The sequence below is a fragment of the Tamandua tetradactyla genome, chromosome 15 (assembly GCF_023851605.1).
Source record: "Tamandua tetradactyla isolate mTamTet1 chromosome 15, mTamTet1.pri, whole genome shotgun sequence".
Taxonomy (NCBI): domain Eukaryota; kingdom Metazoa; phylum Chordata; class Mammalia; order Pilosa; family Myrmecophagidae; genus Tamandua; species Tamandua tetradactyla.
Genome location: NC_135341.1, coordinates 53,186,070 through 53,211,520, shown reverse-complemented (window position 1 = coordinate 53,211,520; position 25,451 = coordinate 53,186,070). Strand labels below are relative to the sequence as shown.

General features: G+C 38.3%; 1 long non-coding RNA gene across 1 annotated transcript in view; it reads left to right on the top strand.

The window, feature by feature from the left end:
* Window positions 1-25,451, top strand: part of LOC143657984 (uncharacterized) — a 224,975-nt gene that overhangs the window by 139,552 nt on the left and 59,972 nt on the right. The window contains exon 2 of the long non-coding RNA XR_013163046.1: window positions 2,714-2,901. This is a non-coding gene — a long non-coding RNA (uncharacterized LOC143657984). The remainder of the gene's footprint in view (window positions 1-2,713; window positions 2,902-25,451) is intronic.

The following is a 25,451-nucleotide window of genomic DNA, read 5'->3' as shown; positions in this document are numbered from 1 at the left end:
AGTCAGTCAAATTTGCTTAATTTATCCATATTTTTACAGTTTTCTGTGCTTACTACATTAAATCTCTGATCTTGTTTTTGAAATGATTTTCCTTCTTCCTTTAGAAGTAAGGGATGTCGGAAGCTAATCCAGTGTTTGCCTGCAACTGTCTTTATTTCACCCTCATTCTTTAAATATTCTCTTGATGGTTATAAAAGTCTTAGTTTATAGATATTTTATTTCAGCACTTTAAATGGATTTCATTGCTACTGCTGAGGAGTTAGCCATCAGTCTTGGTGTCATTACTCTGGAGGTAATCTGGTTTTCTCTATGGACCTTTAAAGACCTTCTCTATTACTTGGTGTTTAGCAATTTCATTACATTGTACAATGGTATGGGATTTTAAAATTTATTCTACTCAGATTAAGGGTGAAAAAAATCATCCCTTTCATCAGTTCTAGAAAATTTTGAGCCATTATCTTTTCAAATGTTGTCTACCTACGAGCCCATTATTTTCTTTTAAAATTCAAACTAGGCATGTCTTAGATCTTATTATTCTATTCTCCGTGACTCTTAAACCCTGATTCATAGTTTTCATTTCAGTGCTATATTGTGGGCTCTATTTTCGCACACATCTTCTAGTTCAGTAATTCTCTTTTAATTCTTTGACTACTTCTAGTTCAGTAATTCTTGTTTCAACTGTCTAATTTGCTATTTAAACCATATTTTGAGTTTTTATTTATATTGCCAATACTTTTCACTTCTACAAGTTCTCTTTGAATCTTTTTTTCAGATCTGCCTGAAATAATCAATTTTTGATTGATTATTGATAATCTTGATCACCTATTTTATTTCTTAAAATATATTACACATTATATGTTTTAAATTCTGAATTTGATCACTCTAATATCTGAAGATGCTGAACTTTATTTTTCTCAGCTGGGAAATTAGGATAAAAGTAATTGCAATTTATTGGATTGTTTAGAAGAAGAAATGATTCAATATAAATAAAGTTCTTAGAAGGTGCTTAGCAGAGAATAATCTATATAAGTGCTAGCTATTGCTATTATGGTTGTTATTTGTAGAACTGATTTTGTTCTTTGCTGACTTTCTCTAAGGGGCTTATTTTTCTCATATGTTAAGGAAATTTTTATTATGGGCTCATGTTTCTTGAAATATTATCAATGGAAATGCCTTAAGGCTTATATTTAAGATGCATTCTTAGAGAGAGGACTTGCGCTGGCCTTTGAAAGTCACTGGGTACACTACCAATCCAAACTGCTCTAAACTAAATGATGGGATACTGTGTTTTTGTGTCAGCTAGTGTGAATTTTAACCCCAAACTTGGCGACGGTTGCATTGTGCTTATGAATTCTCAATGAAGACTTCTTTCTCCTTAACCCAGAGACATGACCAGGACAAGCAAACTTCTTTAATAACATCCTTTGCAAGATAAATTCTTTGTAAGTTTACCTGGCAGAGATGCCACTCTTAGGGTCCCAGCTTTTTTGTGCATGTCTCTGATTTCAGGTCCCACTGTATTGTGACCCTTGGTTTTCAGGGAGAAAAGGATGAATCTGGGTTATCTACCAACTTAAGTACTTACTTATTGTTTTGGTTTGCTAAAGCTGCCAGAATGCAGTATTACAAAAATGGGTTGGCTTTTGACAATGGGGATTTATTAACTTATAATTTTACAGTTCTAAGCCTGTGAAAATGTCCTTATTAAGACATCAACAGGACAGTACAATCTTCAAAGACAGACTGCAAGCATCTGGAACACCTCTGACACATGGAAAGGTACATGTCAGCATCTCCTGGTTCTTTGCTCTGGATTTTGTTGCTTTCAGCTTCTGGTTCTAGTGGCTTCTTATATTAGCTTCTGTGGGTCCTTTCTTAGCATCTCTGGGGCTTTTCTCTATGAGCTTCTCTTAAATTAATCTCTCAGCTTCTGTATGGACCTTATCATCTTATAAAGGACTCCAGCAAGAGGACCAGGATCACCCAGAATGAGATGGGTAACATCTCCTTGAAAATCAAAAGGTCCTACCCACAATAGGTCTCTACCCACAGGAATGGATTAAAAGAACATGGCCTTTTCTGGAGTACATAACAGATTCAAACTACCACACTTAACCTTTGCGAGTTCCTTATCTCTGGTCATTTTTACTAACTCTATCTCAGTCCTCTTTTAAAAATGTATTATGAATAATTTTTCTGGAATTTGTAGGAGTTTTGTCCCAGAATTTATTTTTCTTTTCTGCAAAGGACCCTATAGTAAATATTTTAGGCTTTGCAGGCCATATGGTCTCTGTGTTACTACTCAGTTCTGCTGTTGTAGCACAAAAACAGTCATAGACAATATGTAAACAAATGAGTGTGGCTGTGTTTCAATAAAAGTTTATTTACAAAAACAGGTAGTGGGGAAGTTTTATCCCATAGGCCATAATTTTCAACCCTTGTTCTGTAACATTTCTGGCAATGGAAGACCAATCTATGCTTACATGGTAGACAGAATAATCTGTCTGAAAATGTTGCCTCTGAGATTCCTGGCAGCCATAGCAAGAAGGGCACCAATGTTGCTGCCTGCTTGCAACCTAAAACTTTCCCTCCTAACTAGAACTCAAAACTTTATAAAAGAAAAATCATATAGGGGCTTCTAAGGGGGGAAAGATATGGGGTCATAAACTGGACTTATGATATGGGTAACACGAGTTGTTCTTTTGCCTTCCAGGTTTTTCCCTAAGGGGTCTCCTGTCTGATTCTTGGAATGAATCATTCTCTGTTGAATTAAAGATGCTTGGAAATCTTCAAGTTTCTTCTGTTCTCTCCATTGCTCATCAAAGACTGCACAGCCTCCAAATATGTTTCCCCCCTTCTCTGCAAATAGAGCATCTTTGCACATCTTCAGTGATGGTACAGGTCAGGACATTAACTTTTCCTTTGTCTTAAACCAGTGTGCATCCTCACCAATGAATTAATGCTGTGCTAACTCATTGGGCATAAATAATAACATCATTTGGCACAGTGAACTGAAAAGGGAAATAAAGATAGAAAGGTTGTTGTATTTCATAATTTCTTGAACTTTGAGTACAAAAGCATTGGTTTAACAATAAAGGCAGGTTTAATACAATTTTGGGAAATATTTGTGTCATTGTTTGGAGAGCATTCAAGCATATTTTAGTGGGTACAGGAGCTGGAAGTTGTGGTTAGGGGGAAAGGGTAGCATCTGGGACTGCAGGTGCAAAATGGATTTTTATCCAGCTCTCCAGTTCTAAATGTACTTGCTCAAAATCTGGGCTTTCCCATTCTCTTATTTGAAGCAACCTAAAAATCTTGCACTTCCATGGGCATCTTATTAGTGGTGATCTGGGAGGGCCTGTCAGCTACCAGGTTAATCTCACTAATGAACAGAAAGGACACAAGCCTCAGAAAGTTCCTCTGTGGACGTATAGATTTTCCCTGGATTTCATTAGGGTGACTTTGAAAAGGTTGCAGGCAAATGGCACCTTTCACTGTAAAATCTAAACCATGGCTTTTTAACCACTTTTAAAATTTAAGTTTGAGAGATCTGCAGTTGAGAGGAGTAAGGATACTTTTAGCACTATTAAGTAAACTGTCCCATGGAAAATCTGGAGGAAAGGCTGCATTTTTAAATGAATCATTCTAGCCCTTCATTCCTTTATGCTGAGCCTTTTCCTTTTTTTACATTTGTTTTAAAAACCTTTCTCTCTACTCCTCCCAGAGTAAGCCACACCATATCCCTAAGTCTGTTGTGGAGGAACAGACTGGAAGACATCTGCCTCTTGCCTTATTTTTTTTTTTAATTCCTCTAAATGGTGGCACTAAGTCTCCACACCAGATCTCCTGCTCCCTGAACAAACCAAATGGCGGCTGTTGGCAGCGTATTGACAGCTTGTTAATGGAGGAATCCTTGACAGTGTGACAACCTGTGTGGGCTGTCGCGGTAAGCCAAATCCTCCCACATACAAACTCCGAGTAATTAACAGGTGGGGAAAAATAGCAACTAACTGCTGCTAAGGAGGGGAAGAGTACTCAACCAAATGAATTATGTATATTTAAAAAAAATCTATTTTGCTATCCTGCCCTGCTTCTTACTGGCAAGCTCTTTCAGAACATGTTTTGGTTTTGGGGTCAGAGAAGCCTGGACTTGAATCTTGGCTCAGTCGCCTACCAATTATGTGACTTTGAAAGCATTGTTTTCCCTCGCTGACACTCAATTTATGATGGGTAACATGCTAAGATATTATTTGTGAAGACACAATCATAGATAACCACATATTGGCGTTCAGTTAAAATATCTTATGATTATAGATTTGCCAGTTTGTTCTTGTAGTTCTGTCAAGTTTGGATTTTTATATTCTGAGGCTGTGCGTTTTTAGATGCATGTAAGTTTGAAATTGTTTGGTCTTCCTGATGAGTTGGACCTTTTATCTGCCATTAGATAGTGACCCCCCTTATTTTTTTATCTCTGGTTATTCTTCCTGTCTTTCTTCATGGGGCTAGGGTTGGAGGATTGAATTTGAGGGGTTGAGAGGAGGGGGAGGTTCAGGTTGGCTGATACTTGGTTAAGGCATTTGCAATGGCTGGCCTGACCTATCAGGCACTTACCCTTCTCCCCTAGCTTCCTCAAACCTCATATATATTCGTATATATATCCTAGATAAAGCCTCTTGGAGCCTCATGTGACAGCACCACTCATACCAATCTCTGAACATTTCCCTCTCAACTTTGACCTACAATAGAAAGGAAAAAGGTGAAAGGAATTTCTCAAGGCTATTATTTCTAGCCCTTGATATAGTTCTAAGGACTAAACTTAATTTAGGAGGCATTCAAGGTTTCAAGCATTCTTAGACCTCAGTTCCCTTTATGAAGGTGACAAAAGAAGTGGGTTTTCTCCTTGGAGGTGGGGGTGGAGTGGCAAATAAACATGCATAAAATTTTCAAACAATTTCAAAAGCTTAACAGATCCTTCCTTTGAAGTCCATCTGTATATCTCCTAAGGTTCCAGAGGCTCCAGATTAAAAAAAAACAACAACTCTATTTATATATCCATATTATAAAAATAAGGAATATAAAGGCAGGCTGCAACATTTAAAGAAACACAGATTTACTTATCAAATGACAGATTGTGTAGCCCTCACAGAAAGCTTACTGCTAAATTTTGTCAAGGGCAGAATCAGATTTATTGGTGAGAACATGGCCCTTAATTGGCACTACCTGTATGCAGTAGAAACCTGAACTGAAGACTAAAGGAAAAGGTGGTCTGGAATTAGTAAACCCATATGGCTCCAGCTGAGGCACCCAGGAGACATTCCCCAAGGTAGACATTTATAATTCAGGGCCTGTCCCTGGCATTCATTGAACATAGTTCCAATTGAAGATAAGCGGAGGGGAAAATATCGTAAAACACTGATGAAACCCCACCATGGGGTTGACAAATAGGAGCATTCATACCTGAGAAAGTTGAGGTAATGAAGTCAGGTGAAAAAAAATATTGATTATAAATATGTCTAATCTATTCAAAGTTTAAAAAGGATAGAATCCATACAAATGGAAATAATGGAGGAAGACAAACAAATTTAAAAAAAAAGTAGTTAATTCAGAAATGAAAAATATTGCCTAGGAGGTAGAGGAGGGGTAGCTTTACAAATAGTTTAAACAATAGACTAGATATGACTAAAGAATGCATAACTAAAATGGAAGAATTGTTGAAGAAAATCATCCAGGAGATAGCAAAGAAAGGTATAAAGAATTGAACACTACTAAAGAAAGTTGAAGAATGGAGGTGATAAAGTGATATTTCACCTCAGACACACTGTAATAAGATTAAAGCATTATACAAGAGGGAAAATTCTGTAACTTAGCAGGCATTAAAGATATTACATGAAGAAATTGCCATTGGACAAAGGGTATATGTCTCATCATCAGAAATAGATACCAGGAAAAGAAAGAAAGGAAAGTATCTCCAAGGGGCTAAGCTGAAATTGCATGAGCATATATTTCATAAGGCAAATGATAAAAAAACAAAAACAAAAAAACTTGCATAACCTGTAGGAAATATGCTCATGTCTTGGGTTTGTTCTGATTGGCTATCTTAATATTTCTATATTATTCACATTTCCTACAATGTAAACAATTTACTTGTGTAATAAAATAAATATTAAAATCAATAATCAGTGTTCAAAGGATAGGAAGAGTACGTATGTGTCTGTTCAAATTAAGCCCATTATTTAAGGCTTAGCTCTTGTGACACTTTATTCACGAGGCCATCCTGCTGTTCCTTTACCTCTGCAGAGCTGCCTGGGGCCCACAACACTTTTAAGGGCCTATAGTAATGTTCTAATTTTTAATTCTTTATGAATAAAAGGAAAGGGTGAATATAGTAATAATGAATATATAATAATGAATGGAGCCTTGATTATATTCTTTATACCAACACAGTAGTAAAATGTAATTTTTAGGAGAAAATATCTTATCTTTTCTTAATGTTGAATATTTTGAGCCCATTCATACTCAAATATTTTTTTCACCTGACTTCATTATCTCAACCTTCTCAGTTATGAATACTCTTTTTTGTTGCTCCTGGTGAATATCTTTCATGGGGAGGTTTCATCAATATTGTACAATATTTTTTCCTAATATATATGTATATGTATATATATATATGTACACACACACACACACACGTGTGAGTGTGTGCATGCATGTGATGGGAGAAGGGAGAAGGGGGGCATGAAAGCAAAAGTACCTAAGGCCAAGGAAAGCCACAAAGCAGCCCTGCACCTCTGACTTTCTATCTTAATTTTATTTTCCCTGAAGGCAGAGCCTGAGATGAGACTTCATAGGCAGTTTATTTGGGAAGTGATCTCAGGAAGCAGTTGTGAGAGAGCTGGAAAAGAGACAGGGAAGGGAGAAAAGCCAATAAAAGAAGGTCATCACTGGAGACAACAAGGGTTCATTTTCACAGCATCACCATTCCCAAAGACATGCAGAGTGCCTCCAGTATTGCTCATCTGATGGACAGGCAGCCAGCCCATTTTTCTACTGGCCCCCAATCAGTCCATTGCCCTCCAGAGGTCTGTTAACTCCCTTCCATTGAGCTTGCATTAGTTCCCTAGTACTGGAGAAAGCCCAGAAACAGGAAACAAAGTGTTTGCTCAAAGCGGGCAGCTATTAGTGTGAGAGTGTGATTGCTTGATTGAATATGGCTGAAACTGAAACCAGAGGAGACCCAAAGCAGTGTGACTCAAAGAACCAAAAATATCTGCTTTAGTTAACCTGGCATCAATCTCACATTATCCCTATGCTCCTATACCATTTTGTTTGTATATCTGTAGGGCTTATTTTACATTCAGCCATGTTTTATGGCTTATTGTATTTGAAATATACAAAAAGAGGTCATGAGCTATGCTCAGTGTACAGAACGTCACATATATGGTAGGTGCACAATACAAATTGCTGATTTAATTTAACCAAGAGACCCTTGGACAAGGGCTTAGGAGAATTGAATTCCAGTCCCCACTCTGCAACTAAAACATGTGTAACATTGGTCAAGCCCCTCAGTTCCTTTAGGTCTCATAACTAAATCTATAAAATAAGGAGCTTGTACAAGATCTTCTCTAAAGACCCCTCTGGATGTACTGCTCAATTATTATTCCCGTTGACTTGGCACCATTCAGCATTATGGAGCTCCATCTATGTGTCCAGGCCCAATGCTAGTTGTTGGGATTACAGAGACACATACGACTCAATCTTACCCTGTAGGAATGAAGCATCACTTCCAAGGAGAGAAAAGTCAAGAATTATAGCACAGTGTAGCAAAAGCAAGCATTGAAAACTGGGACTGTTAACCAATTCTATGGTGTGTCAGGATGAATTTTTTGAGCAATGAAAACTGAGATTATTCTTAAAGAGTGTGTGATAATAGCTGGAAGAATATGAGGAGGGGAGGAGACATTCCATATAGAACCAGTCCATGGAGCAGAGATATCTTTCTCAAGACTACTCAGCTGGTCAAGGACAGAAAAGGAGTTGTTTGCAAAGCCCTCTGACTTTTGGGCCTGCACTATTCTGATACCTCATTCTGCCTTTCTAAGAGCAGTTTTTTTATACTGTTACATAAAAGTACTAAAGTGTGTGCTAGCTTCAAGATTTAGGGAAGGAGAACTAGTTGTATAGACAAGCTTCTAAGATGGGATGAGAGCTAGTACATATTTTTCTATGTTTGCCAGAAAAGGGAGAGCCACTTTTACTTTATTTTATATTTATTATTAAGCAGCATTATGGAAATGGATTTAAAAAAAAAAAACACGGCTATAGACTAATGGAGAAGAGGGGATATATCAGCAACTAGACAGGTCTTCAGTCAATTATACATGTTCAATCAGTCCAGTGTTTCTCTCTTTGATAGTAATGAGTACATCTCTCTCTAGAAATCAAAGTCCCTGTTATTTTCTATTTATGGTGATCAGGTGTTTATGTTACTCCAGGTAAAATACCTCAGAAATGGCTTATAGAAGCAGCCATTCATGTTAAGTGCACCATGGGGAGAACCCATTACAGAGATCCCAATCTTCTGGATATAGATGCTGACACTTTTTTTTTCCTGTTTGGCATGAGTAAGAGAGCACCCCATAATTTTACCTCATGGACTCATTTGCTGCTTTAGGTAGATGTGTTCTTTGCTGGCAAACATACCACTAGACATAATGTCATGCTGAAAAGGTTTCTTTTTTTTGGAGAATGTCCAAGAGCCCCCAATTTCAATAAATTGCTTTATTACTGAATAGTAACAAATGGCAAAACTTGCCAAAGTAGTAGCTGAAACACACAATCTTGCCAGTGTTTCCCTGAAGGAGGAAACCAGAGAATGTTAGTGCAAGATTTTATTACATGTAGAAAAGTTCATTTCATATGAAAGTTTGGTTCAGGATCTGAAATTTGTTTGATCCAGTGTTGCTGATGCCAGTTCTGGGCATGTAGTACCTACTCAAAGCTAAATTTGGCTGCCACTACTTCTCAGTTGTATTGTTGATTTTTCAGTCGTTAGTTCAAGCTGTCTCTCTGTCCTTGGAAGGGAAGATAGTGAATAACTGAAGATATTTTTGAGACTCTATTAAGTACACTAGTTATTTCATTATTCCTTTTCTAATGACTTGATTAAGTATTTTACACATGCTATCAATTCAATAAGCACATATTAATGAAAAACAGTCATTTACTGTGAGAGTTAAAAAAAATCATATGCAATCTTTACAATATCAAGAGTTAGGAATTTCATTATTGAAAGTTTGTGGAAATGAAATTCAGAGAAATTAAACTAATTGCCCAAGGATGCACAACTCTTAAGTGACAATGTTGGGCTCTGAACTCAGATTTGTCTAATTTCAAAGCTCATACTTAAGACCTCACAGATTGCATTGTAGTCACCCTGTAAATGTTTGTAAAATTGAACTTTTATAGAAATAATCAGGGTAGACTTATTGGGGATGAGCTTTAGGATGTGAGGAAATTATCCTCAGAATTCCATCTTTTTCAACTCTTTGATTTATCCTTAACACTTCTTAAGTCCATATGCCTGATAGTATACTAGGTTATGGAATTCAGAGAGGAACAATATAGTGCTTATCCATGGAAGGCTTAGTAGGTGTGCTAGCTTAAAAGGATGTATGTCCCCTACAAAAGCCATGTTTTACTCTAAATCCCATTTCATAAAGGCAGAATAATCCCTATTCCATATTGTATCTTTGAAACTGTAATCAGATCATCTCCCTGGAGATATGATTTAATCAAGAGTGTTTGTTGAGCTGGATTAGGTGACGACATGTCTCCACCCATTTGAGTGGGTCTTGATAAGTTTCTGGAGTCCTATAAAAGAGGGAACATTTTGGAGAATGAAAGAGATTCAGAGCAGAGAAGAACGACATAGCCATGAGAAGCAGAGAGAACCAGCCAGTGATCTTTGGAGATGAAGAAGGGAAAAGCCTCCCAGGGAGCTTCATGAAATCAGAAGCCAGGAGATAAAGCTAGCAGATGATGCCATGCTCGCCATGTGCCCTTCCAGATGAGAGAGAAGCCCTGACTATGTTTTTCATGTGCCTTCTCACTTGAGAGAGAAACCCTGAACTTTATTGACCTTCTTGAACCAAGGTTTCTTTCTCTGGATGCCTTTGATTGGACATTTCTATAGACTTGCTTTAATTGGGACATTTTCTCAGCCTTGGTGCTGCAAACTAGTGACTTATTAAATTTTCCTTTTGAAGAGTCATTCTGTTTCTGGTATATTGCATTCTGACAACTAGCAAACTAGAACAGTAGGGAAAACAGAAACATAATTATTTATAGTAGCCTATATACTAGTTAAAATATCATTTCAGTGATCTGTGAACTAGTAATAATCACTCTAAAACTTAGTGGTTAAAACAACGCTTAATTGTTTTTCATTGTTCTGGGTTTCAGGGTGGGGATCACTCTCATGTTGTGGCAGTCGAATGGAGGTTGAGACTACGGTCACCTGAAACTTCCTTATTTAATGTCTGGAACTGCAGGAGGATTGTCTGAAAGACATCTCTTCCTTCACATGGCCTCTCCACATGGCTAGACTGGGCTTTCTAATAGCATGACAGTCTCACGTAGATGAATTCCTTACTTTAGGCGGCTGGTCTCACTCAGAGGAAACATTACAAGAAACAAATTTGAAAGCTGTAAGTCTTTTTCTGACTTAGCCTCAGGAATCATACAATATCATTTCTGCTGCATTTCATTGGCCACAAGCCAGTACAAGTGCAGCTCAGCTTCAAAAGGAGGAGCCACACAAGAGTATGAATATTGAGAGCCCATAGTTCATAGGAGGAGGACATCTTTGGAGACTATTACAGGTATGTGCCAAGTTCTTTGGAAGCTCTATAGAGGGACAGATCAACTTTACACTCGTTGAGCCTGCAAAAACTCTTGACAAAGGTGAGGAAGTTATTATGAGCCAAAAGCTTAGAGTTTGGGGAGCCCAAGGAATTGGGCTAAACAATTATGTAAGAGTGGGATGGAGTATTCAAGGAGTGGCTCAGAAGGCAAAGAAATTAGCAACAACCAGATCATTACTGACCATGCATGGAATTTGGTCTTTAACAAATAGGAGAAGTCATTGAAAAATTTTCTTTTGGTTTGCTAAAGCTGCCAAAACGCAATATACCAGAAGTGGACTGGCTTTTAAAGTGGGAATTTATTAACTTACAATTTGCAGTTCTTAGACCATGAAAATGTCCCAATTAAGGCATTAACAGGATGATACCTGGACTCTGAAGACAGGCTGCTGGCATCTTGGACACCTTTGTCACATGGGAAGGCACATGGGCAGTGTCTGCTAGTCCTTAGCTCCTGGCTTTCATTGCTTTCAGCTTCTGATTCCAGTGGCTTCCCCTTGAGTCCTCTCTTAGCTTCTCCAGGGCTTTTCTCTAAACTCTCTCCAGGCTTTTTCTGTCTTTTATCCTCTCATAAAGTACTCCAGTAAAAGAATTAAGACCATCTTGAATGGGGCAGTCACATCTCAATTGAAACAACACAACTAAAAGGTGCTGCCCACATTAAGTCTGTACCAAAGAAAAGGATCAAAAGAACATGGCCTTTTTTGGAGTTCACAACAGCTCCAAACTACCATAGGTTTTATACAAGGAGTTCCCCAAGAGGGATTTGCATATAAATAAGATCACTCTGATCATATTAATAAGATTAAGGGAGAAATAGATTTGAGAAGGCAGTAATAGAGCCAAGAAAATAGATGTGCAGGTGAAAAAATTTGATGGTCTGCTCTAGAACAGTGGAGTGGAGATGATGAGAACTCTCTAGTTACCAGAATCCACCCTTCTTAGAAGGCAGCATATGCAGAGTCATAAATTAAAAATGGTTAGATGAAGAAAAGAAAGGGATGAAGGAGTAGAGGAGTAAAAGACACAGAGTTTCTGCATTGGAAAATTGTGTGGATGGGTGGTACTCTTTATTGTGGAGGCTATAGAAGTTGGGCAGCAGGAAGTAGTGGTATATCCAGTCTTAGGCTTCTTGATTCTGAGGCATGCAGAGGAAGGTCGGATGGAGATGGCCTATATGCATTGTAGTGCATGACATTGGTTCTGCCTAGATTTCATTTACTGGATCAGTACACATACCCTCAGCTATGGGGAAAGCTGGCTGCTGAAAGGTCACACCTGCACCCATATCTTAAGGACCTGCCTTCACCTAGAATTGCCTGGGGGTAGTGGGGTGCAAGGTATTATGCCCTGTCCTTGGAGGCACCACAGCTAACGACTGACTGATATGGGGATACAAACCACTGCCCCTTTGCTACCAGGAGTAGTAACTCAGTTTTGCCATTTATGCCCCAGAACTCCCTCTGGGCTCAGTCTGAGGCTAGACTTCAGCTGAAATCACATCTTTGCCCAGCTTATTGCCCTGCCTTAACTTGCTATCTTCATTGCTCTTCTCCTGAGAGCACTCTCTCAATAAATAGCCTGCACAAAAATCCCAGACTCATGTCCACTTCTAGGAAACCTGATCTAAGACAGGCATCTAGACAGTACCCTAGATAGACTTTTTTGAGGCAAGTCAAGTTCTTTTGTGGTGAAAACCTATACTAAAAATTAGTAGGTCAGGGTTTGGTTCCTGCCCATTCAAAAAAAAAAAAAAAATAGGTCTTGGCTCATGGCTTCTGGTCTGGAATGTAAGGAGTTTGAAAGTTAATTGTCCCAATCTAATGACAAAGAAATAACAGAAAAGCTGGAAATCAACAACTCTTTTTAGATTTATTAGACAATCGAGGTCACAGGGCAAGCTACTGCCCCCAAATCTGGAGAGAGGTGGATACAAAGTTTACATGGATCTGAGCTTGCCTTGAGGAGAAGACCAGGAACAGAAGCCCACTGGAGCCAGCATTGGTAGCAATACTTTCACTGTAACTGAAGAATTGTTGTAGGCTCACTATAGACTAGTTTGAGACTTAAAAAAATCTCCAACCTAAAGGGAGTTCTAACTCTTTTGAGAGTTTTACCTCTAGGAATCTCATTAAGTTCTCATGTTGAGGACTGGTAAAACTCACCCCCATGATTTCAGCAGGAGAAGGGGGAAAGTATCCTTTTTGATATATTCCCAAGTAATCCTGTTCTCCTTTAAGAAAGACTTACCTTAAAAGAAACTATTTTACCAGAAACTGATGTGAGAGAAGGAAATATCCAACTCCAGCCCCCCTCTAGCCTTCCATGAAGGGGAAGGGAAATGCCCAATTTTCTCTCTAGCCTTCTGGTTCTAGCTAAGTGGAGAGAAAATAATGGGTCGTTCTTATTGTGGTGAGTTGTGGCATATGAGACATTTAAGATGGATTACAAAGGTGTAGTTCATAGTAAGATGCATGGACCCTGCAGCTAGACTACTTTTTAAAAATATATTTTTATTGTAAATAACTTACAAACATTCTTGACATACAAGCATTCTTGACATGATTACAATCAGTGGCTCACAATATCATCACATAGTTGTATGTTCATCACCATGATCCTTTTTTTTGAACATTTGCATTTCTCCAGCAAAAGAAAGAAAAAGGAAAAAACTCATCATGCTATACCCCTTACCCCTCCCTCTCATTGACTACTAGTATTTCAAGCTACTCAATTTATTTTAACCTTTGTTCCCCCTATTATTTGTCTATTTCTTATCCATATTCTTTACTCATCTGTCCGTACCATAGATAAAAGGAGCATCAGACACAATCACACAGCCACATTGTGAAAGCTATCTCATTATATAATCATCTTCAAGAAACATGGCTACTGGAACACAGCTCTACAGTTTCAAGTACTATCCTCTAGCCATTCTAATACACCATAAACTAAAAAGGGGACATCTATATAATGCATTAAGAATAACCTCCAGGATAGCCTCTCAAATCTGTTTGAAATCTCTCAGCCACTGACAATTTATTTTGTCTCATTTCTCTCTTCCCCCTTTTGGTCAAGAAGATTTTCTCAATCCCTTGATGCCAAGTCTCAGCTCATTCTAGTATTTCTGTCCCATATTGCCAGGGAGGTTTACACCCTTGGAAAGACTACTTGGTTTTAATCCCAGCTTCGCTACTTACTAGTTATATCATCTTGGGCAAATTATTTAATCTTTCTGTGCCTCTATTTACCCCTCTATAAAAGGACAAAAATGCTATTCCCTATTTCAAAGAGGTATTGTGAAGATTGAGTTACCATCACTAAAATGCAAAAACTCCACAAAAACAGTTTTGTCCATTTTGCTCACTGCTGTATTTTCAGCATATAGAAAAGGACCCATCATGTAATAGGTGCTCAGTAAATATTTGTTGAATGAATACATGTAAAGCAAAAATAGTGTCCGGTAAAATTTCTCTCCTAGGGGTTTATCATGATAATATAAGTTAACATATGTAAAAGATTATTAATTATAGAAAAAGCAATTGTTTGAAATATCAAATAATATATGGGAAAAATATATTCACATATATTTATATGTGAGTGCACAACATAAACATATATGTACATATTCAGCAAAAGGAGACTGCATAAATAAATCATGTTCCATTCATACAATGGAATATTATAGTCCCTTGAAAAGAATTGGGAAACTGAGATATATAGACATGGAATGATTTCCAAAATATAGTATGTGAAGCAAGGTTTCATGAAAAGCAAGGTGATGTGCATTTAGTATGTTAACATTTGTGGGAGAATGTATATACATATTGTAGCTATTATGTATATGCATGTAGATGTGTACATATATACACGCACACACAGATTGTCTCTGGTAGGATTCACAGGAATTTGGTAACTGTATCAGGGGAAGAGATCTAACTTTCTGGGCTAAGGAGTGGAAGGAAACTAAAGGTATACACTTTTATTTTTGTTCCATGTTCAAGGCAAGTATGTACTTTTAGAAATTAAGCAAATTAAATAGAGAATTGATATTAATAAGAGTTTGCTGCCTATGGGGCAGACAATAGAGTATTGTTAAGTATTTGAGAGAACCACAGGGCATCTTGCCGAAAGCTAAGTGTGCTGCTTTTTTCCTGCACATGGGGATGCCAAGCCCTTTACCTGATAAAGCCCCTGTGAACTGACCTCTAAAGATTGATTACAGTTTGGCCTTCCACTCCCTTCGCTTAGAAAATTAGATTGAATATCATTATTAATTTTGATTATCAGACCTGAATTCTCTGTAAGCTCACTTAGCAGGCAGACAACCTCTAGCTTTTCATAAATAATGCTGTCAAAATTGCCCTGTTATGCAGATGGAGGCTAGGAGGGCAGGCAGAAGTGCCTACTATGTGACAGGACCCCTGCTGGGTGGTTCACTGGTACATCAAAGTCAATTCTCTTGCCACCTCTTTGAGTAGTTATAATCTACATTTAGACAGGAAAACAGGCATAAGGTGCTTAAATGACTTGCCTGTGGTCATATATGGATAAATGACAAGAGAGGGAGCACATAACAGGTGCCATTAATTATTCCTGAGATTATGAATAATTCATGTTTTCTTTGGAAGGTATGCTAGTCTGAATCTGTTATATACTCCAGAGAAGCCTATGTTCTTTTTTTTTTTGGCATGGGCAGGCACTGAAAATTGAACCCGGGTCCTCTGGCATGGCAGGCAAGCATTCTTGCCTGCTGAGCCACCATGGCCCACCCAGCCTATGTTCTTTTAATCCAGTCTTGTTGGGGCAGACATTTTACTGGACCTTTTGATTAAGTTGTTTCCATGGAGATATTATCCCACCCATTCAAGGTGAGTCTTAATCCACTTGCTGGAGTCTTTTTTTTTTTTTTTTTTTTTTATGTTTGTAGCAACTTTATTTTTTAATAGCTTTATTCACACACTATACAGTCCATATAAATGTACAATTAATGACTTTCAGTATCATCCCAGAGCAGCGCTTACATTCCACAATCAATTTTAGGACATTTTCATAGCTCCAAAAAGAAAACCCCATGCCCTTATACCTCCCTATCACTGACACTTAGCTTCAGTGTGACACCTTTGTTACAGCTGATAAAGAACATTAAGATATTACTGTTAACTGTAATCTATGGTTTGCATTAGGTGTGTTTTCTCCATACACCACCCTATTACCAACACCCTGTAGTTGTGACATACATTTATTCTAATGGATGAATGGAAGAATATCCCCCTATTTGCATTATCAACCACCCTCATCATCCACAACAGGGTTCACCACAGAGTTAGTTTAAAATGCGAGCTGCTGGAATGCGATATACCAGAACTAGAATGGCTTTTATAAAGAGAATGTAATAAGTTACAAGCTTACAGTTCTAAGGAAGTGAAAGGACCCAAATTAAGGCACTAACAAGAGGTTACCTTCACTCAAGGAAGGCTGATGGGTCAGGAACCCCTCTGTCAGCAGGGCAGTCACATGGCTGGCATCTGCTGGTCCCTTCCTCCTGGGCTCTGTTGTTTTCAGCCTCTGCTCCTGTGGGGGTTTGTCACTTTACTTCTCCAGGGATGGCTTTCATCTCTTGGCTTCCCTTGGTTCTCTTCAGGTTCTGGCTTGCCTAACATCTCATCGTGACATCTGCTGGGCTTCATGTATCTTCAAATATCCATGTCTCTATTCTCCATGTGTCCACATCAGCTCTGCTGTAGTTTTCTGTCAGCTCTGAGGCTTCTGTCATTTTTGACTCCCCAAAACAGTTTCTCTTTTCAAGGATTCCAGTAAACTAATAAAGACCCACCTGGAATAGGTGGAGTCACATCTCCATCTAATCAAAAGCTCACACCCACAATTGGGCATGCCTCATCTTAGTGGAGATAATTAAATCAAAGTTTCTGTCCTACAGTATTGAATTAGGATTAAAAGAAACAGCTGACTCCACAAGATTGAGTCAGAATTGAAACATAGCTTTTCTGGGGTACATAATATTTTCAAATCAGCATAACTATGGTATACATTCCACTCCTAACATCATTTAGTTATTGTCAAAAGTTTATAGCATCTCCAAACAAGATATACAAATAGCCAATAAGCACATGGAACAATTCTCAACATCATTAGCCATCAGTGAAATGCAAATCAAAATTACAGTGAGATGCCACTTGACAACCCGTAAGATGGCTCCAATCAAAAAGCCAGATAATACTGAAACCCAAAAGGATAAAAAAAAATCATAGAAACCCCAATAAGCAGATTTTATGCCATGTGTACAGCACCGTCCCAGCCATATCTCCATGTTAAGTCCAGTAAACACATACTGGTTACAACATTTCTAATCACTCACTGGTTCTCTAACTTAGGTTAAGTTTTCTCACACAGTATGTTTTAAATGTTCTTTTAATTAATTGGGGCAGTGGAAGTAAAACTGAAAAGGAGGGAGAAAGGGAAAGGAAACAGTCTCCAATGTTAGTGTGCAATGGACAACCCCCCCCACCCCCGAATCAATTCCCTGCACCTGAGACACAAAACAGCAGCAACAACAATAAAGGGAGAAACACAAAAGGGGGAGGAAAAGTAACAAAGACTTACTGATCAACCATCAAATGTTAGGCACTAAGCAAACTGCCTTGTGTACATTTTATTATTTATGCCAGCTTTTAGCAGCCTCTGACTATCCTTCCCAAGAATGTGCACAAAAAAACACTGAATTTTAGAGGTAAGAGAGACCTAAAAATACAGTAGCCAAGGGCCCTCATTTTAAAGGTAAGAAAAGCTCCAAAAGGCTAAGGCTCTTGTCAGAGGACACATATCTAGTGAGAGACATGTGGTTATGTTTGTATCAACAAAAGAAAATAAATTTTAAGTTCAGCAATTTATCTGACATCTGGGAAACTTAATCCTAGAGTAGGCATAACACGATTATCAATAGTCTGAGTTCCTGGCTTATCTTCTCGTTTTCTCAAAATCTCATAGACAGTATATGTAGAAAGAAAGGAATTACACACAAAATGAGTTATTTTGATAAGCCTACTCTGAATACACTGGTTTTATAGCTTCCACCCTTAGGAACAGGAGCTGTGGTTATCTGCTATACCAGTGGTATACTAGTCCTCTGTTGGTTGCTGTGAAGACACTAAACTACAGTTAAACAGAAATGCTGCTTTGAGCTCAAACACTGTGTTCGAAGTCAAGATTTCATCTGCACTTACAGTGGGAATGGAACCAACGTGAACATACCACACAGAACTGGAATCCTACTTTCATGAGGCAGGGTCTCAGCTAGATGAGGAGCTGTGCCTACCCTAGACCCGCACATGCTGCAGCTCCTCGGAGGACTGACGGGGTCGATTAAGCAGGAGCTCACCCGCAAGAGACCGAAGAGTCACCTGGCAACGACCTCACCACGAGGACAGAGTCATGGCCTCAAGCATCACCCTCAAAGATAACAACTCAGTTCTGAAGATGGGATGGCAAGTTATTACCCTTAGGCCAGACACCACAGGTTCAGTTTTGCATCCTAGTAAGCATCTGCAAGAAACACCAAAGTGTGTTCTTTCTCTCACTAAAACACAATGTTCAAGGCTTCCAAGAGGGCATTTTGGGACAAAAGCCAGAGAGTATGTCAGACCTGAGCGTCCACTGCCCACGTCCCACCTCCACCTGAGTGTCTCAATGACAGCTCACACTCCCAATGTCCAGATCATTCTCAATGGTCATTCACCCAAACCTATGTATTTCAGTGCATCAACATTATAGTCCCACGAACCATTTCAGCACCTCTCTCTTTCCACTCTGCAGTCCGTCTTTCTTAGTTCTTTAATGTATCATGCTTTTCTTGTTCAGCACTTTAGCTTGTGATGTTTCTTCTGTCCTGAGAACTGTCAAACCCCCTTTCCAGCAAGATTCTGGTTATATTCTCAACTCTATCAAGACCCATCCACATGGAGAGAAACTCCAGCTACTGCAGACTCCTTAGGGAACCAACAGGCCAAAGGAAAGCCTCTGCTTGCTGGAGTCTTTTAAGGTAAAGACATTTTGGAGAAAGTTCAGAGCTGAGAGAAACTAAGCAAAAATGAAAATGCCCACAGAAACATTTTGGAGCAAAGGACCATCAGACATCATCATGTGCCTTCCCATGTTACAGAGGAAACCTGGATGCCAGCAGTCTTTCCTCTGAAAGAGTACCCTCTTGTTGATGCCTTAATTTGGACATGTTCATGACTTTAGAATCGTAACTTGCAACTTAATAAATCCCCTTGGTTAAAGCCAATCCATTTCTGACATATTGCATTCTGGCAGCTTTAACAACCAAAGCAGATTACCAGAGAAGTGAGGTATGGCAACTTGTAAATACCCAAAATGCTGGAATGGCTCTGTAAATGAATAAGGGGAAGATTCTGGAAGAATTGTGATATACTTGACAGAAAAGACCTGAATTGCTTTGAGCAAACTATTGGTAGAAATTTGGACTCTAAAGAAACGTTTGATGAGGGCTTAGACAGACATGATGAATGTGTTATTGCAAACTGGAAGGAAGGTGACCCTTGTTTTTAAGCAGCAGAGAATTTGGCAAAATTGAGTCCTGGTGTTGGGTGGAAGGTAGAATTTGAAAGCAATGTGCTAGGATATTCAGCTGAAGAGATTTCCAAACTAAAAGTGGAAAATGCAGCCTGGCGCATCCATGCAGCTTATAGTAAAATGTGAAAGGAAAGGGATAAGAGAAGAACTGAACTCTTGGGTACCAAGAAGCCAGAAACTGATAGTTTGGAAAATTCTGAGCTATTGTAAAATGAGTCCCCAGAGAATAGTGCCCCATGGGAGGATTTAACCAAATATAGAATCAGTCAGCCATCTCAGTACAAGCAAGGATTGGAAATGGAGTTATCAAGAAAGGATTTGTGGAAAGACCTATTGTTTGATGGTTGTGATCCTTGTATACTGCATGGAAAACTGACAAGAGTGTTATAGGATCTGTATAAATGAAACCACTGTCAGTCTGGACTGAAAGGGACAGAAAAGGGGCAGATTGAAGGAAAAATTACTTCAAAGGCAGAACCAAAGAAGCCAAGGTCTGTAGCTATGACACCTCAAGTCAGGAAAGTGGACCCACCCCATATGTGGGTAGGGTAGGTTTGCCCCAGAGTTTATAGAGAATGGGCTGTCCATCCCATTGTTCATAAATAGTTTTGCTGCCCCAGGCCTCAGAAGGGGGGAGCACATTCTAAAGGGGTTGGTGTGGGCCTGGCCACCACCCCATTATTTTGACAGGGTTGAGCATGTGCCCCTGAGATGGCAGAGAATCCAGGTGCCATCTCAATGCTTGAAGAGGGTGGAGAGAAGAACATGGTGGTCTCCCCAAAGCTTTGATATGTTAAAACACTCACCCCAGTGTTTGGAGAGAACAGAGCTGCTGTTTAAGCTCTTGGACAGCTGCAGTTCTCTCAAGCCTGAAGATAAAACATTATTCTATAGATGACTCTCAGACTTTAAAATTTAATGGTGCTCACCCTCTTGCCCTCAAACTGTTTGGGACCTTTGACCCCCTGTTTTCCTTCTAGTTTTTCCCCATGGAAATGGGAACATTTATCACATGATTGTCCATCCTTTTTATATTGAAATCAGATAGTTTTCTCTGAGTTTCAGAGGTCAGTCCATGACCAGAGGAGGATTTTGCCTTAAGGTAGACCATACCTCTAGCTGACTTTGATGGTACTTAATACTGTTTTTGACTTTACATTATATTTGTACTGTTACTGAAATTGTTTAAGGCTTTTGTGATATTGTGATGGAATGAATATATTTTATATATGGAAAGAATATGTCTTTTGGGGGTGTGGAGGGTAGAATGTGCTCAGTTGAATTTGTTATGTACCCAAGAAAAGCCTCTGCTTTTTAAATCCAATCTTGTGGGGGCAGACCTATTTTGGGTGGGACCAGGGCCTTTTTATTAGATTGTTTCCATGGAGATGTGATACACCCATTCAACGTGGGTCTTAATTCTCTTTTTGGAGTCCTTTAAGGGGAAGACATTTTGGAGAGACCTCAGAGCCAAGAGAAGCCAAAAGAGAAGGAAACCACCCATAGAGACATTTTGGATTGAAGGACTAGCAGATGTCACCATGAACCTTCCCATGTGACAAAGGAACCCTGGATACCAGCAGTTTTTCCTCTGAGGAGGTATCCTCTTCTTGGTGCCTTAATTTGGACATTTTCATGGCTTTAGAATTGTAACTTGTAACTTAATAAAACCCCTTTTTAAGAGCCAATCCATTTTTGGTATATTGTTTTCCAGCAGCTTTAGCAAACTGAAACAGAAGGGGTAACAGAGAGAAATAAATCAATCTGCCAATAATGTTCTTGACTACAAAGAGAAAGTTGCTTGCCTGGAGTAAAACAGCCACCCTTGATTTCTTGTATGCTTGTATGTTTCTTCTCAAACATCTTGTACATGATGTTTGAGAAGTGAATCTCAGTGGTGCTAAGGAAGTACTCTCTAGGCCTTCCACGCTGACCACACAATTACAGCCTTTTGGAGAAGCAGCAGTCTTTGATATCATTTCATCTTGGATAGGTCATTCTTTTTTTACCAATGAGGGTATTGTGGCTCATGGAGAGAAAGACTTATAATCAAGTCACACAGAGGGATGGTGCAGGTTGGACACTTACCCTGGAGTCCCTTGGGTTTTCTATTTTTAACTCTTCCTAATATTGGGCTCTTCCTAAAGCTGTAATCTTTACAAAGTCTACATTACTCTTGGTCCCTGAATAATTCTATCTATCTATCTATCTATCTATCTATCTATCTATCTATCTATCTATCTATCTATTCAGGGACCTGTCTTCTTTGAATCTCCGTATTTTTCATTAGCAGCTTTGCTTATGAGCTTGGAAGTAACCTAACAATTTTTCTAAGTAGTAATTTGCAACTGTCTCTCTAAAGTAGATTGGAAATAACTGCTGAGAAAGGACTGAATCTTTTATTTCCTTTGGACTTTTCTAAACTTCTTTTTCTCTGCCAATATAGTAGATATTCATTCTGGAAACTTAACTGGTTAATGATATGAATTAATGAGCCTATAGAGAATACAGTGTTAACTGTCACATTGATGTATGGATAAAGAATAGAATATCAAACATGATTCTGAGAACAACAAGTTGGAAATTGGTGCTTCTTTGGTAGTCAGAGTTCTAAGATAACCCAAGATTCCTGCTCCCTGGCAGGGATTATATGTGTTATTATTATATGTGGTATACCACATATAATCCTTTCCCTTTGACAATGGGCAGGACCTGTGAATATGATAGATGTCACTCCCATTGTAGAGTTATGTTATATGGTGAAGGTGAAGGAATTTCTTGGATGTAAATAAGGTTCTCACTTAGTTTGACTTTGAGTTGATAATAAGAGAAATTATCCTGGCTGACCTAACCTAATTAGGTGAACTCTTTGAAAGAGGTTTTAGGCTTTCCCTGAGGTTAGAGAGATTCTCCTGCTGGCTTGAGTTCTACAAATGCAAGGAAGGGAGTTCTGCCAACAGTCATGCAAGTTTGGATGAGGACTGAGTTTCATATGAGATTTTTAATTGAAGCCTAGTGAGACCCTGAGCAGGGGATCCAGTAAAGTCATGCCTAGATTTCTGACCTATAGCAATTCTGACATCATAAATGGATTTTAAGCTGCTAAATTTATGGTAATGTATTACATAAGATAGAATTTAATAATTAAATTATTAAATAAAAACTGTAATAGTAATAATATAAATCCCATGTCTGTGGAAGGCATTTAGGCCCCACCTTACGCAGCTGACAAATGTTTCTACACATGACCTTTCCCATCTGTGCTGATTTGAAAGGATTATGCACCCTAGAAAAGGATTAAGTTTTAATCCTGATACAACCATGTGGGAACAACCATTTCTTTTAATCCCTATTCAATAATGTAGTTAGAATCTTTTGATTATATTATCTCCATGGAGATGTAACATGCCCAATTGTGGGTATTAACTTTTTGATTAGATGAAGATGTGACTCCACCTATTTCAGGTGGGTCTTGATTAGCTTACTGGAATCCTTTAAAAGAGGAAACATTTTTGGAGAGAGTTTGAGAACCACAAGAGTGCCACCAGAACCATGAGAGCCCACACAGCCAGAGACCTTTGGAGATTAAGAAGGAATATGCCCCTGGGGAAGTTTCATGAAACAAGCCTGGAGAGAAAGCTACCAGACATCGCTATGTTTACTATGTGCCTTTCCAGTTGAGAGAGAAACCCTGAACTTCCTTGGCCTTTCTTGAGTGAAGGTAACCTCTTGTTGGTGCTTTAATTTGGATATTTTTATAGACTTGCTTTAATTGGGATATTTTCATGGCCTTAGAACTGTAAAGTTGCAACTTAATAAATTCCACTTTATAAAAGCTAAATCTGTTAGCTGTTTAGTATATAGCATTCCATATACTAAATATATAGTATATATAGAATATAATATATATATAGTATATATAGTATGTATATATAGTATATATACTATATACTATATATATATATAGTATATATAGAATATATACTATATTCTAGTATATAGCATTCTGGCAGCTAGCAAACAAGAACACCATCTTCTATTCATCTTCTTAAATTCAAACATGCTTTTCATGTGAGAATCTTCAAGGACCACAGCATATATTAACTTAGGTGCCTTTGTTTTAGTATTTGTCAAATTTAATTTCCTTATGCTTACTTCCATTAATCTATGAAACATGAATAGATTTATGTTTAGCATGTCAGCTGACCCAATAAGAGGCACCCAGCCAGTAATTGGGCTGGTGAGAAGCTTCTAAAAATAGAACAATACTCTATGGAGCCTTTTAGATGCATAAGCACCTGTGGTGGATTGTAAAGAGAATTGGTTTTGCCATCCAAAGAACTACATTTGAATTCTTATTCCACTATTTAAAAGTCATGTGTCCTCAGCAAAACCTCTAAACTTTTCTGATCCTAGTTTTTTATCTGTAGTATGTGGGGTAATAATAGGATGTTGGTGAGAACTAGTTGAACTACTGGATATGACTCATGTTGTTACTTTTAGTTTGCTTTAACCTTGTCTAGGTCAGACCCTCTCTCATAAACTTTGTAATGCCTTCATCTTCTTGATCACTTGACTTCTTCTAGTAGATCTAGTAGGAAGCTCTACACAAGGAGGAATCCAACTAAGAATGGGTGACAAAAGCAAGGAAAAACTCCATTTCCTTCCAGAAGCAAAATGTCATCCTGTTCTGCTTCATTAAAGAACAAAGGAATTTGAACAAAATGTCACTTTCCTTCTGAACTAATTTGGGAATCATAATGACATGCACAGTCTCAGATTAGCACATGAATATTCATAATTAAAAATAAAATTTTGTGTTTTTTAGATATGAAAATGAACAGAAATCCCCAGGGGTGTTCAGGGCCAGCAGAACTGTTCATTTTAAGAAAAATTCTATGATACAGAAACAAAATACCAAGAAAACATGCAATGGATGCCCACTGAGGGTTGGTAGAACACTGTTAGAACAATGGTGTCCCTTACCTCCTCTTCATGTAGTCCATTGCCAGAGGACATAGGAGATGTGCACCCAATGGGGGAAGGAGCTTTGAGAACAGGTCCTATTTATGTGATCCCTTGCTGCTTCCTGCCTCCCTGCCTCTGGCCAACACTTTGGCTCACAAACACACATTTTGTTTTCTAGACAAAATGTTCAACCTAACATTTTCAATATTCAATCTAATGGGGCATTTTTACTTTAAGTAAAATAGAGCATGGTGTATGTCATTATACAGGGAAAAACAGGGTGCTCGGGGGAGGTTATCCTTCAATTAGTAGTCACTATATCTATGTAATAGATGAATAAATTAAGGGTGGGAGAAGTCATGGATGCCTGTTCTAAGTGACATATTAGAAGATTTAATTAAGATTCCCTTAAAGTTTTTATTTTAATTTTTAAAATTCCAGTGTCCTTTCAGGATATTTCCTTTTACTTTTCAATAAAGACCCATGTTTTTGTGGAAAGAGAAATGAAGTGGCTATAGGTCTGAGATCTGGATTATGTGACCTTAGGCAAGGTCCCTATTTCTGGACCCTCATTATTGTTTGGACAATTCAGTAGTTGAACTAGATGACAGTTAAAGAGGTTCTCTCTAGCCCTACATTCTGTGGCTGTGATTCTTCTCTCCTTTATGTCTAAGTTTTCCAAATGTCATAAATTTGCTATTACTCATATTTCTAGGTCTGACAGAGGGAATCATTTTGGGGAGAAAAGCCAAGGTTTATGTCAATTAGAACCTCTTACCTTAAATAATCAACTCTGCTTTTTCCTCTCAAACTCAGAGAAGAGTTCCCTTCATAAAGTGGGGGAACTGCTAGGGTAACTTGTTCTAGATTATTGAGTTTAATAAAGAAATATCTTCCTGATTAAGAAGACATAGAGTTTTAATAGCTTAATAAGTCCACAATTTCTTC